Source organism: Panthera pardus, unplaced genomic scaffold (genome assembly GCF_024362965.1).
Source record: "Panthera pardus isolate Hobbes unplaced genomic scaffold, ASM2436296v1 HiC_scaffold_25, whole genome shotgun sequence".
Classification (NCBI taxonomy): Eukaryota; Metazoa; Chordata; class Mammalia; order Carnivora; family Felidae; genus Panthera; species Panthera pardus.
In genome coordinates this window covers 26,328,134-26,343,177 of record NW_026526821.1, presented here as the reverse complement: position 1 = coordinate 26,343,177, position 15,044 = coordinate 26,328,134, and the positions used below count along the sequence as shown (strand labels likewise).

Genomic DNA, 15,044 nt, shown 5'->3' with positions numbered 1-15,044 from the left:
CACCTCCTCAGCTGGGAGGAAAGTTCTGGGGTGTTCTGCTCCCGAAAGGTGCTGAATGGGGTCATGCCACACAGCTGAGGTAAAGTGGGTGTGGGAGGAGGTGCTGTCTTAAAACCTACTCTATAAAACAAGCCCAGCTTGAGATGGGATTAGACAGGAGCTTGATATTATTTAAAGACACATTTGGGCCCTAATGGTTTTCCAATGAAGGGGTAATTTACTATGTAAGGACTAAACTACCCCCGAGGCCTGGGCCATATAGGGGTCTTTCCCCAAACCAACCTCCAGCCCAGAAGCAGGGGGCCAGACAGCACCCCTAGTCCCATCACACAGATGGTTCTCCCCAGAGGAGCTGTGAGAGCCCCTGAACACCTCTCCCCACACCCCCACCTGGTAGGCTGGGGGCCCCAGGCTGGGGTTTCCAGCTGATTCTGGGATAAGTAGGGCTTTATCTCAAGGGAGAATCTATTTCAAGCCACAATCCTTCTCAGAAAGAGGAGGAAATCACAGAGTCCAAACACCATTTCAGGTGAAATCAGGAGGTTATTAATCTCCCCTCAGAGCAGACAGAAAGAAAAATCAATGTTTTAGAGGGGGGAAAAAGGTTCCATTTGAATTAATGGGTTTGTGGCTTCTCCATTGATCTGCGCCTCTTCACACTTTCTTTTTGTGCTTTTGTGCTCTTGGGGAGGGGGAAGGGAGAAGGGAGAAGGGAATGGGGAGGAAGGGGGTGGGCCTCCCGGTAAGGAAAAGGACGGTCTAACCTTAACCTTTCTCCAGGAATAATGCTAATTAGCCAGGCTTAATGAGAACTTCCCCCAGGAAGCGCGGCCCAGTAGGGGCGACCGGACTCGGGCAAAACGCTGCTCCAGGTGGGAGCAGGGAGGGGGAGTCTTTTCTGAACTCGAGCCGCTGGAATAAAAACTGTGGATGGCACACCCCCACCCTGCCCCACGAGAAGTGTCCGGTCCAGGAGGGCTAGGTGGAGAGCGGAGAGTGGCCGGCGGAGGCGTAAATTCAACTTAACGCGGACGCGCGCCCTCACTCCGGCCGGCTGCCCCCGCCCCGTGTGTCCCCTTCATTTAGGAATGCCCCTTCGCCAGGAGCCGCCGCCGCCCCCCGGCTTCCGCTCTGACGGTACACCTGAGCAGGGCACCCGGTCCTCTCGGGGGAGGGACAGGGGCCTGCCGAAGTGGGCTCAACTCTGCAAACCTCATCTCAACTCCCCGCGCCGTGGCGGGGAGCCCCTCCCTGCCACTCAACGCTTCCCGTCCTCATATCCCCAAACAGTCCACTTCCCTTCTCTCGGCGGCCGCGGTGGCGGCAACCCGAGCCCGGCCCCCACCCCGCCGCCTGCGAACGCCTTCCTCCCCGGGACGCGGTGCCGAGCCCGCTGCAAACGGTGTGGCCGCCGCACAATACCGCGGCGCGGCGCAGCGCAGCGCACACAATCACCGCCCCCCAGGACCGGCGGCGCGCACGGCCCGGGAGTGGGGTGCGCCCGGCGGCCCCCCGGCACTCGCCGCCAGGCACACCTCTCCGGGACCCCAAAGCCCCTAGAGTGCACCTCCCCTGCCCGTCCCCCCCCCCCCCCCCCACTCGGTCACACTCACCCGCCCCCCGCCCCAGCCCACTCCGCCCAGGGCGCAGCCGCTTCCCTGCGCCCCCCTCCTCAGCCCCGGCGCAGGAAGCTCCCCCGCGTCCCCCTCCCCAGAACCCCCCAGCTCCCCCACCCCCTTAACCGCAGCTCAACGGCCGGCGGCACCGGCGGGAGAAGGGGGGCGGCGGCCGGGGGCCCGGAAACGGCCCGATCGCGGGGATCCGGGTCGGACTCCGTACCTGGGCGGGAGGCGAGGCGGAGACCGGCGGTCGGGCTCGGCGAGTGAGCGGGGCGGGCGGCAGTGACAGCCCCACAGCTCCAGCTGCTGCTGCTGCTGCTGCCGCCGCGGCCGCCCGGGGAGAGGGGCTGGCACCGCCGCGGCGCGTCACTGCCCGGCCCGGGGGCGGGGGTGGCCAGGGGGAGGGCCCAGGCGAGCGGCGGCGGCAGCGGCGGCGGCGCCGCGGCCGGGAGGGAGGAAGAGGGAGGGGGGCACCGGGCACGGGGAGGCGGGGGAGGGGGGGCGGGACCGGGCACGGGGCGGGGGCCGGGGGGAGGGGAGCGCGGGGAGGGCGCACGCAGGGGGAGTAGGAGGAGCAGCAGGAGGAGGAGGTGGAGGGGCTGACAAGAGGGAGGAGTGGGCACGGGGGGAGGGGGAGAGAGGAAAAGGAGGCACCCAGAGAGAGGAGAAAGGAGGGAGAGGCCGGGGGGCGGGGAGGGGGGAGAGGAGGTGGAAGGAGGGGGTGCTGGGCCAGGTAGTGGGGGAGGGATGAGGGCGCACTGGACGCGCTGCCGTGCGCTCCGGGGGGAGAGCGCTCTTAAGGGGGAAGCGCTTCGAGGAGGATTCTTGCTGGGGGCTGAGCCCCGGAAAGAAAGCGGTGGGGTGTGTGCCCGCCCCTCGCTCCTGGAGGCCGCAGTCTTCGGGTCTGGGGGTTGGAAGGGGAGGCACCCGGCCCGCCGGCTCTCTGCGTTCAGGCCAGGAGAGGAGAGACTTGGCCCAAAGAAAGTGACTCAGGCACCATTAGGAACTCTCCGCGCCCTGGGGCCTTCGGGCAGCCCTGGACCTCCTCGTGTCCCCTGGTTCCCTGGGCACGCGGGTCCTCGCTGGGCGGGGCTGCTGGGTCCCCGGGCGGTCTCAGCGAGACCCTAGTCTGGGAGAATCAGGCACGTGGCCGGCTCTCTCCCGCCCCCCCCCCACCCCTATCTCAGGGCCCCCCTTTTCTTGATCAAGTTCAAGATCGGGGTCCTTAGCGCGCTGCCCCCCCTGCCCCCTCCTCTCCCCTCCCCCTCCCTATATTCCGTACCATCTCGCCTCTTCACTCTTCCTTTGTCTCTTTCCCACCACTTAGTTTACACCCTCCCATGCTCCCCTTCTTCCTCCCTGGCGGGCGCCTGGGACTCCAAGATGCGTTCACCTGTCCGACCCAAACATTTCTGCGATCGGGAGCGCTCGCCGCCGACTCGCTCTCTGCTCCCTCCCGGCCACCCCCACCCACTCCTCCCGCCGGTCATTGTGCTCCTCTAGACCACACCGTACCGGCTCCTTACGGCGCGCGAGCTACAGTTGTAAAGTAATAGGATAACATCACGAATGCTGCTCCATCCCAGACCTGGGCGCGTACTGTCCGCGGAGACACAGCGTGGCAGGAGAGGGAAGACCCAGGCGGATCTGAGACGCCGTCCTCCGCACAGGCGGACCTTGTCCGCCTGGCGTGCTGGAGAAGACCGCGTGGGGCGTCGCGGGGTGGGGAGTGGAGGACCCTGGACCTGCGAGCAACCTCAGACTCAGCCTAGAACAGAACTCGCTCGTCCCCAAACAGCACAATTAGACCCCAACAGACAAGATGGGTCAAGGGCAGACGTCCCCCTCCTCAGATTCACAACCTCCGTTACCACGCATCAGCTTTCAGGAAAAGCTTGTGCTTTAACAGGGATAAGGAGCTGCCCTCGTGGAATTCTGTGAGGAAATGGCCAAAAAACAAAACAAAAATACCAACAACGATCCCACCTCCTGGTCCCTCTAGTCGCATCCGAAAAAGAAGGGCAATTTCTACTGACTTCACGCTACAACTCATTCACAGTAGAACAGCAAAGAAAAAAAAACAAAACAAAAAACAAGACAGCCATCTCGATTGTTTGCAATTTTGAAACAGACTGCCTTTAACCCTCCAACTTTTTTTCTCTAAAAGCCTTTTTCTTTCTTTCACTGAAAGCTTTGCATTGTGAGCAATCCGAGGTAAACAAGGCTCCCTCTACAGGTGTGAGTGGGAAGTACAACACAGGTTCAGAGCTCAGGATTCACCCCTTAGAAAAATAGAAGGATGGCAACATATCAAATTAAAGGCAGACAGACTTGTCCCACACGTGCTAAAGATTTGTCAATATAGAACTTACACTTTATTTTTAAAAGAGGGTCTAAGCATGTTACTCATTAGCGCCTTTTATTCCTAAAATCCAATGTGTTTTCAAACCAATGCACCCTTCCCAGTTTTCTCTAATAGATCTTCTTGCCCATTGTCGTGGGGACAGCCTGGAGGCTGCATCACCTGAATGTCCACACATGTTGGTGCCCAATAATGATTTTTAGAATTTTAATTAGTGGCGATGACTCTCCAGTTCATCCAGGGAAATGCGGGCGTTTCCAACATGGGAAATGCCCTTCCTCACTTTGAAAATGAGATAATTCAGGCCCGGATTTCCCATCTCTTCCCACCACATTTCTAGAGACCTTTGACTTCTCTTGGCCTGATTCACTATTTCACAGCAGTGGTGGACATCTGGGCTTGAAATATAAAGCCAAATCCAGCTGAAGTTCAAAGGTGGAATTGAACCCAGATAACCCACCTCCTTTCTGACTAATAAAAGAGAGCCAGTACCGCCCAGGAGAGCAGAGCAGTGATTTTCTCTAGGCATGAAATGTGAACTCATTTACCATCCCTGAGATAAAACAGCCTCAGCCCCACTCAACCCACAGCAAGCAGTTGGGAGCCCTAGAGAAACCTGGCTGTTTAGCAGCACCGAAAATTAGGTGAATTTTCATGTGTGCTGAAGCCTGCAGAAATCTCCCAGATCCTTATTCCTGCAGGAGTGGCCACTCCTTGAGTAACCTTGTGCTGGTTGTTTTCAGTGTCCTTGTGCCTTTGGACAACTCCCTCGATCCTTAAAGTGGCCACAGCACGGGTCCCAACAAGGAATGGCATGACCTAGTTTCTTGACCACTAATTCTCCCAAGGATGCGACCTTCCTTCTTTCGGCCCCAGTCTTGGTGGGAGAGTATGGCAGGGAAGGCTGCTCCCATCTGCTTCAGAGGGCAGTACTGCCTTCATGTCCTCTTCATGTCAGGCTCTGCAAGCAGTGGGTGCTTTTTTTTTTTAATGTTTATTTATTTTGAGAGAGAGAGAGCGCAAGTGGAGGAGGGGCAGAGGGAAAGGAAGACAGAGAATCCCAAGCAGGCTCCACACTGAGCTCGAGCTCATGAACCGTGAGATCATGACCTGAGCTGAAATCAAGAGTAGGATGCTCAACCGACTGAGCCAGCCAGGCGCCCCAACAGTAGGGGTTTTTGTAAGTGGACAATTGGCAGGGCATTTGCTCTATAAGACTTCTTAAGCAGCAAACTCCTCCAGACAGACTCCTATATGACATGAGACATCCCCCCCACAAGTAGGGACCTGGCCAAGGGGATCAAGGGTTTGTTACTATTAGGAAAAACAGGAGCTTAGTCTGATCGGAGAGGATACTGTTCGAGCATCTCAGAGCATTTAAAAACCCATCTATCCCTATATATTACTTACTTATGATGGAAGAGAACATGTACCTGCACAATAGAGAGACTGGCAGACACCCATAACCATGCGATCAAATTCAGGAGCCCCCTGAAGTGGGGCCACCTGACATGATGTGCTCACCTCCTGAAGAGATGCAATCATCACCCACGTTGTGTTCTCCAAAACGCATAACCTGAATCTGACTATGAAGAGACACCCAGACAAGAAATCTAGAGAGACTCTCTACAACACGACTGTCCAGGACTCTTCAAAAAGATTCATTGTTATTAATTCGGGTGTTCTAAACCCTGAGAGTAAAGAGAAATAACAACTAAATGCAAAGTTTGAATCCTGGTTGGATCCTGGAAGCAAGGAGTAAGATGGAGATGGGGCGAAGGAGAGGCACAGGAAGTCGGGGCGAGGGATCGAGTGGAGACGGGTTGAGGGTGGAGACAAGAGTGGGCTCTGGGCTGAGTGGTCAGAGAAGGACCCTCTCAGGAATAAGCCAATGTGTGCCCTGACCCCAGGGTGGCTGAAGTGGACAACTGGGTGAAGACCTGGGGGCACAGTCTTCCAGGCAGAGGGAAGAGCTGGTGCCAAGGCCCTGAGGTAGGAAGGGACTTGGCATGTCTGAGGAACAGAAAGGTGAGCAGTGTGACCAGAGCAAGATGGGCCGGGGTCGGGGGAATAAAGGTGAGAGGGTATTCAGGGCCAAGCATGCAGGGCCATGTACACCACTGTAAAGTACGTGGATTTTATTCTAAGAGTGAGGAAATGATGCAATATGAATTACGTTTTTAGATCAGAGGAGATGAGATTATAAGGAAGCAAGAGTGACAGCAGGGAGACCAGTGAGGAGGTCCAATAGAATCTAGCCAAATGGGACTGGTTCAAATTCTGGTTCTGACACTCAAGTGACTTTGGGCACCACACTTAAATCTCTTTAAGCCTCAGTTTCCTGATATACAAAGTGGATAGTAAGAGTGTGGTTAATGTAGTATTTGTCACCAAATTTCCCCTTTCAAATTGGACACTGTGGTGGCCAGCCTCCAAGATGGCTCCGTGTGATCCTCACCTCCTGGTATCACGCCCTAGTGCCCTGTCACAATGGTCACAATGCATAGGGCTGTGCAAGCTATTAGATATTGTGGAAATGAGGGTGAATGACTTCTGAGGTTAGGTCATAAAATGCAGCTGGATATCCTCCTGAGGGGTAGTGTTTGGCAAATGGTAGCTTTTATCATCACCATCAGGATTCTGAATTTTCACAATGATAACCCCCCAACCCCCTGCACAAATGCTGCACTGGTTTACTCAGCCACCAGTGACGGGTGGCAATTCCCATTTCATGGCATGCTTGTCAGTGCTTAGTATTAGCAATCTCTTCTGTCTTTACCAATCTGAGAGGTGAAAAATAGTATCTCTTATTTTCCTTTGCCTCTCTTCATTTGGCAGTGTGAGTGTATATTTATGTGTATCATGTATTTATCGGTCACTTGCATTTCTTAGAACAACCTGTTCATATTCTTTGCCCATCTTTCTATTTGGGTTGGTGGTATTTTTTTAAAAAATGTTATTAAAAAATGTTTTTTGACATTTATTTTTGAGAGAGAGAGAGAGAAAGAGAGAAAGAAAGAAAGGAAGAGAGAAAGAAAGAAAGAAAAAAAATGTGAGTGGGAGAGGGGCAGAGAGAGACAGAGACACAGATCCGAAGCAGGCTCCAGGCTCTGAGATGTCAGCACAAAGCCCAATGCACGGCTCAAACTCCTGAGCTGTGAGATCATGACCTGAGCTAAAGTTGGATGCTCAACCGATTGAGCCGCCCAGGCGCCCTGGTGGTCTTTTTTTTTATGAAGGAAATTTAATCTTTTGTCATATATTTTGCAAATATGTTGTCCTTTTGTTGTCTTTTTTATTTTATTTGTGATGAGATTATTTTGCCATGGAAAATTTTTATTTTTATATCCTCTCAATTTTTTTTTTCTGTTAGGGCTTAAAGGTTTCAGGCCAAAACAAAGGTTTTTCCCACTCTAAGATTATAAAAGTAATTCACCCATATTTTCTTGCAGAGCACTTATAGCTCCATTATATTAAATCTTTTTCTTTCTTTTTTTTTTTTTTTTTAAATAAGCTCTATGCCCAATGTGGGGCTTGAACTCAGGACCCTGAGATCAAGAGTCACATGCTCTACTGAGTGAGCCCACCAGGTGCCCCAAATCTTCATTCAATCTGTAATTTATCTCCATATAAGTAGTGAGGTCTACTACTAAACCTAGTTTGTATTTTTTTAAGAGGTTCTCCAAGTTGTCCCAATACCATCTTTTAAATAATTCATCTTTGTCCATGGGTTAGAAATGCCACCATTATAGCACACTACACTAATTTTCCCTTATTTTTAGAATCGTCTATTCTATTTTATTGATCTATTCCTGTCCCAGTATTATAGCTCTAGAATATATTTTAATATCTAGTAGGGCTGACATCCACCTCTATCCCCCAAGAGCTGTCCAATTAAACCCAGGCCGTAACAGAGAGGTGCCCTAGGTGCAGACAATCATGGAGAAAGGAGGGGCTTGGGGTAGGAGGTTCTTGGAAGAGATGACATCCATCTGAACCAAAGAAGGCAGGAGGAATGTGACAGGTGGCAAGTAGGGAGGGCATCTCAGCAGGAAGAGGAGCATGGATGGAAGCACCAAGGGCTTCACACATGCCTGAATTCAAAACACCTGATCTGTGGATTGGGGCCTAGCTTGGCTTCTCCATCTATTCTTGGCATTGGCTGATTTTTGCACAGCTGGCTGCAACCTCATAGTCAGTTTGACCACTTTGCTGAAATCTAGAAGAACTGTCCAATACTGTGTCCTCATTCCTTCTCTGTTTAGATAAATTTCCCATGTGAATATAACTAAAAGGGCCTGGCTTGTGGAAGTGTACTTTCCTAACAACCACAACAAAAGGTAGAAATTACACTTTCACCCAATCTCCTTTTCAGTGACGTGTTGCTTTAAAGTGTCATCAGTTAATCTCTGTTCATGTCGCTCTCCCACTCCAAAACCTTCAATGGCTCCCAGTTGCTGGCAGAATCAAGTTGCAGCTCAATGGCCTCGTGTTCGAGGCCTTCCACAGCCCTGCTGGCCTTGTATCCTTCTGTTCCAAGTGGTGAACTCTGCTTCAGAGAGACTCACTATCTTCTGTTCCCCAATCACCCATGTGTGACCCCCTCCATTCCTTTGATCATGCATGCTTTCGGGCACATGTTCTTTCCACAAATATGTATAGACCCCCTATCACATGCCATGCACCATGTTAAGTATGGGAGACCCAGCAATGAACAATACAGATATAAGTCTGTCCACTCAGAGCCTGCAGGCCAGCAGGAGAGAGAGAGAGAGAGAGAGAGAGAGAGAGAGAGAGAGAGAGATTAAACAAATGACCACATGGTTTCTGGTCACAGGATGTACATTCAGTTTGTACCTGACAGTTGTGGGGCCTGTTGAGAACAAAGTCCCCGGCATGTAAGAGGGACATACTGGATCCTGGAGGGATCCACTGAGGAGGTGACATTTAAGTTGGGCATTGAAGGATGCATGCTAGAAAGGTGCTTTCGGCCATCAGCAAAGACCCCCTCCACCCTTGCCAAATCTGGAACCCTCTGAACCTGGAGCAGCCAATTTCGCAGACCATGCGGCTGGCTCTTGTGGCAGGTCTCCGTTACTCCCGTTACCTAATGTGCTTGTACTTCCTGTTTCCTGCTTTAGACCTCCTTTCCCCAACTGGACCATGAACTCTCAGGGCTAGGACAGGCTCTTAGGCGGCACAGTCCCCGGCAGAACTCCTCACTGCATCACTCAGGACCCTGTTTCGCCCTCCGCCCAGTACAGCTCTGAGCTCCACGACGCAGCTCTGAATTAGGCACACCATCTGCAACCCAGGCCGCACTTTGTAACTCCTGCAGAGCACGCGCTCCCCCCTCCTCTCTCTTCCTGCGTTCTAGCACCTTTGGAGAGGCTCAGCCAAAAAGCCAAGGCCGGCTGCAACCCAGCACTTCCGCTCCTAGGTACGCACACAACAAACCAAAGGGAGACGGTCCCTACCGAACACATTCTAGAAGGATCACAGAACACTATTCGCAGGAACCCCAACCCGGAAGCCACCCGAGTGAATGCTAACGGAGACCGGCTGGCCGTGGCTCCACACGTGCTGTGGAATACCCCTCGGCGACAGAGGGAGCACCACACAGATGATGCTCACAAACTCAGGCTTGTGAGTGAAGATGCGCATGTTATATGATTCTATTCACAGTCACTTCTAGAATAGGAAAAACCAATGTATGCTATTAGAGGCCAGGGTGGTGGTCACCCTTGGTGGGGGTGGTGGCTGGGAGGGGGCACAGGGGGTCTCTGGGGTGCTGACAATGTTCTGTTTCTTGATCTGAGAATTGGTCACAGGAGGTGGATTCAGTCTGGAGAAACTGAGCTGTCCACTTAAACGATGTGTGCTCTTTTCTGTTTGAGTGGTATAGTTTAATGAAAGTTTGGAAAAGGAAAAAAAAAAAAAGCTGGAGCCAGTTACCATGGTCGAGCAGCCTGGAGCTTGGTGTGCTCAATTAACTGCGACCCACTCTGTGCCAGGCACTGACGCTGGGTGGTAGTATATGTTACCTTATTGAATCAGCCAAATAGCAAGGTTGATATTAATTGCCGTTGTGTAATGACAAGTAGGGGCTCTGGGAGGAAGATTAAATGACTCATCCAGTCACCCAACAGTGAGGAAGCTGGCATTCAGAGGCCAGGGGACATGCCCGCAGTCACAGAGCTGGAAGCTAGTGGCCGTGCTGGGGTTCGAACCAGGGCATGTGGGTCCCCAGAGTGTGGGGAGTACCCTGCTGAGGCAGGACCGCTGAGTCGGACCATGTGGTGTCATACTTCACCGACCTGCAGCACAGAAAGACAAAGCCCCAGAGCAAGTCTGGGCCCTCAGAGGTCTCCCTCGGGCTGAGCACTGGCAAGGGGCTGGGGCTGCTCCCCCCCGGTGGGACCCCAAGGCTTCTCCATGCAACCCCTGAGGGAAGCTGGGCCTGGGGCCTTTCCTTAGCTCTTCAGCAGGTGATGGGAGGAGAGGCCAGGACCCCTCTGCCAGATGCTGCAGCTACCGGATGCTGCTCCAAGGAAGACAGGCTCGGCTGTGGGGACAGGTTGCCAAGAGAAAGGGGCGGGTGGCACTTCCCCTTTTCGGCCTGCACCCTCCGTGACAGAGCCCGAGGCTGGGAGGTGTGTGGGTCATGGCCAAGGGTTCTGGGGGCAGAGCTACAGCACGGAGAACTTTCTGACGGTTGGAGTCCTGTGCCTGGTGGGCAGCGCCGGGGTGGGGGTACAGCCGGGGAGCAGGTGACTGAGGTGTGTTCTGTTTACATTCAGGCCCTTCCTCGACGTGACCTCAGGCAGGCAACCTAACCTCTTTAACTTTGTTTTCTCATCTCTAAGATGGGGGGACAACAGGGACTAGCTCTGAAGGCTGCTGTGAGGTTTGAATGCAGTGATGCATTTAAATAAGTAGTTTGTAATAAAGGCATCAGCCAAAATACTTTCACCGAGTCCCCGCTGTGTGCCGGGTCCTGCCCCACGTGCCAGGACTGCGGTGCTGGGATAAGGGGACCCAGACCCATCCCTCTGAAGCTGTTAGTGCTGGTGCCACTGGGGGCCTTGTCTCTATATTTGCTCACTCTCACCTTCCTTTTCCTTTCTCTCCTCCTTCCTCTTCCCTTGGGAAGTAATAGCATAATGTTAGAGGGAACAGGGCTCTCTCGCACTAGCTCTATGACCTTGGATAAGTTACCTGAGCTCTCTGAGACTGAGCCTAGTTTCCCTAGCCACGTGGGGGACCTGGCACACAGAAGGCCTCCAACAACCATTCCTTCTCTCTTCCTTCCTCTCCTTCTTCTCCCTCCCTGCTTCTCCTCTGTTTCCCTCCCTTCTTATTATTTTCTCCCACCCGATCCTTTGGCATCTTAATAACCCAAGTGCATTATCAAGCTCAACTGATGGCGCCCAGGCCATGGGAGATACTGTGGACTAACTTATCTGATACCCAAACTCGACATTTCTCCTTTCCTTTTCTCAACTAGAGAGGGTAGAAAAACAAAATTCTTTCTTTCAAAGCCTCCCTTGCAGCTGGAGGTAGCCACGTGACATTGGCCGATGTGATGTCAACAAAAGTCTATTGGCGATTTTCTGGGAAAGCTTTTGCTTTGCTGGACTAAGCTTACACCACCCCTTCCCATCTTCCTCTCACCTTGAATGTGGACAAGATGGTTGGAGCAACAGCAGCCAACTTGCAAGCATGAGGAAAAGGTCAGCAACATCAGAGACATCAACAACATTGTAGACATTAACCCCAACAATGGCTCCTCCGCTCGTCTTGTTTCAGCAGTAAAAAAAAAGCTTCAAGTTTGGCTGTACAGTCAGCTGACTTTTTGCTCGTATAGTCAGGAGCATGCATCTCTGAATGATTCATGGGATTCCTGTTTGTGGTTGGACTGGACAGCAAGGACCCCACTCCTATGTGGCTTTTTCTCTAGAATGTAGACTCCTTAAAAAGACTGAGGAAGGCGGCTATGTCCAGGCACCTGCTGTGCACGCGTGGTGCCTGGGAGAAGACAAGCTCTTATTTCCCTTCCCTATGAACTCTGCAGGAGGGGACGGTGCCAAGGCTATTGCACGGTTGTGCCTGGGCACTTCCTGAGCCACAGCACTGCACCAGTTAAAACATATCTTCTGTTTCTATGCTATTTTTTTCTTGAGGCACTTAAGAGACATTCCAAAGATCCAAGCCTTAAAACACCATGGGGCTAGCATGGGCTCAGTTACTCATTTCCACCGAGGAGGAAACTACAGGAGAGAGAGGAGTCCTGGCCTGAAGCCAGGCTGCTTGTGGTTATGCTGGGCTGAGCCCTTCTGCCTGTCTTTAGCACCTCAGCCCAAAGCTTTCTAGGCCCTGTTATTGGGGTCCTATGGAAGGGTGGAGGGGGTGCCGCCTGGGCATAGGAGAGGAAGGTGGGCAGAGCTATGGGCCCCTCTGCCAGCTTTGCCGGCAACATGCCCGCCTGTTGCTGCCCCTTGATATGCTGGACTTCCTCCCCAAAAGAACTTCCTTGAAGGAAGGGGTTCCTCTGTCAAAAGGCAAACTTTGGAAACCACTAAAGCCTGGCCTAAATCTGCTGTTTCAGTAACAGGGAAACTGCAGCACAGAGAAGTGAAAGTCAGATAGCTGGTCAGGGGCAGGGCCACACCTATAACCCGAGTCCCCGGACACCCTCTTGGGTGCTCGTCTCTGCTCGTCACCACCCCCAGTAAAGCCACCAGTCTCCTCTGGTGGAGGAAAATGCAGCCTAAGGTTTCACACTGAACACGACAAACTTCATATCCAGCTGGCAGGCCCAGAGGGAGCTGTCCTCTGCAGACCGCTCAAGCTTGTTCAAGCGTGTCTCCACCTCACTCCCTCTGTCCTAGCCCCCTTGCTGTTCCACCCCAGGGCCTTTGCACTTGTGTCTGCTCCACCTGGCAAGGCTTTTCTCCTTCACTGCCCCACGTCTGGCTACTTCTTACCATTCAGGTCTGACTACTTCATATCCATCTGGGCTTGGATTGCCACCTGTTCAGAGAGGGCTTCTCACCCAGAGGTGCAGTCTATCAACTCTCCCTATTTTAATTCTCTGCCCCAAACTTCTCACTTTTGTGTATTTTTTCTTATTGATTTGTTTATCATCCCTACAGCCTGGGAGTTCCCCGAGAACAGGATCCTTATGTGTCTCTTTCGCTGCTGTGTCTTCTTTGCTCAGAACATAGTAGGACATAGTGTCCAGAACATAGTAGGAACTTCAGTGACTTTTGAATGAAGGAAGGAAGAAAAAATGTTAAAGCTGTACAAACACAGGGTCACTGGGAGGGCACGGGTCTGGTGGGCTGTGAGCAGAAGCCGCGGGCCTGTGTCTCTTCCGTCTGAGTGGAGGTGGGGGGACGACCGGCTGCCAGGGGTCCGTGCCTGGTCACCCTGAGTGACACAAAGCAGCCGGCACAAATTCACAGTGCAGCACTGTGCCATCCCACCCTCAAAAAAGAAAAAAAGAAAAGGCTGCTAATGAGGTAAACACAATCATAACCAGGAAAATCTTGGCCATGCCTCTTTGCGTTCACCCAAAGCCATTATCTCTAATTGATCTCCAGACATCAGCTGCTGAAGCGTCTGAACTCCTCCCGCATCCCCCAGGTCTGGTTACAGAGCCCTGGCTTACCCACCCACAGGCCCACCCAGTGGGGTCACATCTCCCCCAGCAGCTCTTTGCTGGGGTGCCGGGACCCATCTGCCCCCCATGTGGGAAGGAGCAATCAGGGCGGTAAGAGTCGGGGGGGGGGTCAAGAACCTATGGAAAACCACAACCCACAGATGCTCAGCTGCCAGGGGCCCAGAGACCTATATTTCAGGGCCTTCAGTGGGAGGCTAGACAAAGCCACCAGGGGACTTGCCGCCCCCCCCCCCCAAATGTGACAGAAAACAGGGAGGGCTGGAGAAAGCACGCTGCCCCAAATAACCTACTTGCTCTAGATGGAAGATACCTTGAAAACTGGGGTTAGGAGTTCAGTTGTGAAAAACAGCAACGACAATGACCCAATGGGACTTGGTCACAAGACAGGGCCCCTCTGGGCCTCAGTCAGGCTGGGCCCAGAGAAGGGAGGGGGGTGTCACAAGGTCAGCTGTCGGTTCAGTGACCATCTGGATGTTTTGAGTTGCTCCTTCCTGGCCCAGCCCAGCCCAGGAGAGACACCTCCTTTCCTGCTGGATCTCTCTTGTCCTTAAAGACAGAGCAGGAGTCAGCTCCCCAGGGTGCCTCCCAGGGGCGGTTTACAGTCAGAGTCTGAGGAGACAGAGCTGCTTCCCATTCAGGAGGCCCAGGTAGCAGCTCCTGACCTTGCTCCCAGCTTTTCCCTTGACACAGATAAAGCATCTCCGGGCTAGCCTAGCATGCAGGATTCTGCTCGTGGTACCAGGCGGCTCTCCTGCCTGTACCAGTAAATTATGGGCACTGTGTACATTTTTTTTTCCTGGATAATGAAGTTGAAAGGCCAGGTCGGCATCTTCACATGTCGGGGGTGGATGTCAGCAGCCTGGAAGGGCACTGAGCCTTTAAAAACTGATGGGGACGTAGGGCGCCTGGGTGGCTCAGTCAGTTGAGCATCTGACTCTTGGTTTCAGCTCAGGTCATGATTTCACAGTTTGTGGGTTCAAGCCCTGTGTGGGGTTGTCATGCTGGTATTCTCTTTCTCTCTCTCCCCATCTCTCTCCGCCCCTCCCCCCACTCACTGTCTTTCTTTCAAAAAAAATACAATAAATTAAAAAAATAAAAACTGATGGGGACAATGAGCTGTTTAGGTTTCAGGTATCTACTGACTCCATCAGGCAACTGGCTTTTGAGACAGGATGTTGGTTGTTTTCTGCTTTTTTCCCACACAACTTCAGGGAAGCAGGAAGACAGAAGAGATACAGATCTCTATGAACCCCAGGCTGTCCTAGCAAAATAGCCATAATGCTCATTTTCTTTGAGTACCTGGAAACTGCAGCAAGTTTCTAGAAAGTACCTGAGTATCCTCAATAGTATGTATTAATCTCTAAAACAATGCCCTATC

At 52.8% G+C, this 15,044-nt stretch overlaps 1 protein-coding gene across 3 annotated transcripts in view; it reads right to left on the bottom strand.

The window, feature by feature from the left end:
* NOL4L (nucleolar protein 4 like) overlaps positions 1 to 15,044 on the bottom strand; it is a 123,607-nt gene that overhangs the window by 31,157 nt on the left and 77,406 nt on the right. The window contains exon 1 of one of the 3 annotated variants that reach the window (XM_053890356.1): positions 1,840 to 1,972. The exons of the other annotated variants lie outside the window; for them this stretch is intronic. The gene's annotated coding sequence lies outside the window, so the exon portion shown is untranslated. Of the gene's footprint in view, positions 1 to 1,839; positions 1,973 to 15,044 lie in introns of those variants that run through there. 3 annotated transcript variants of the gene reach the window in all.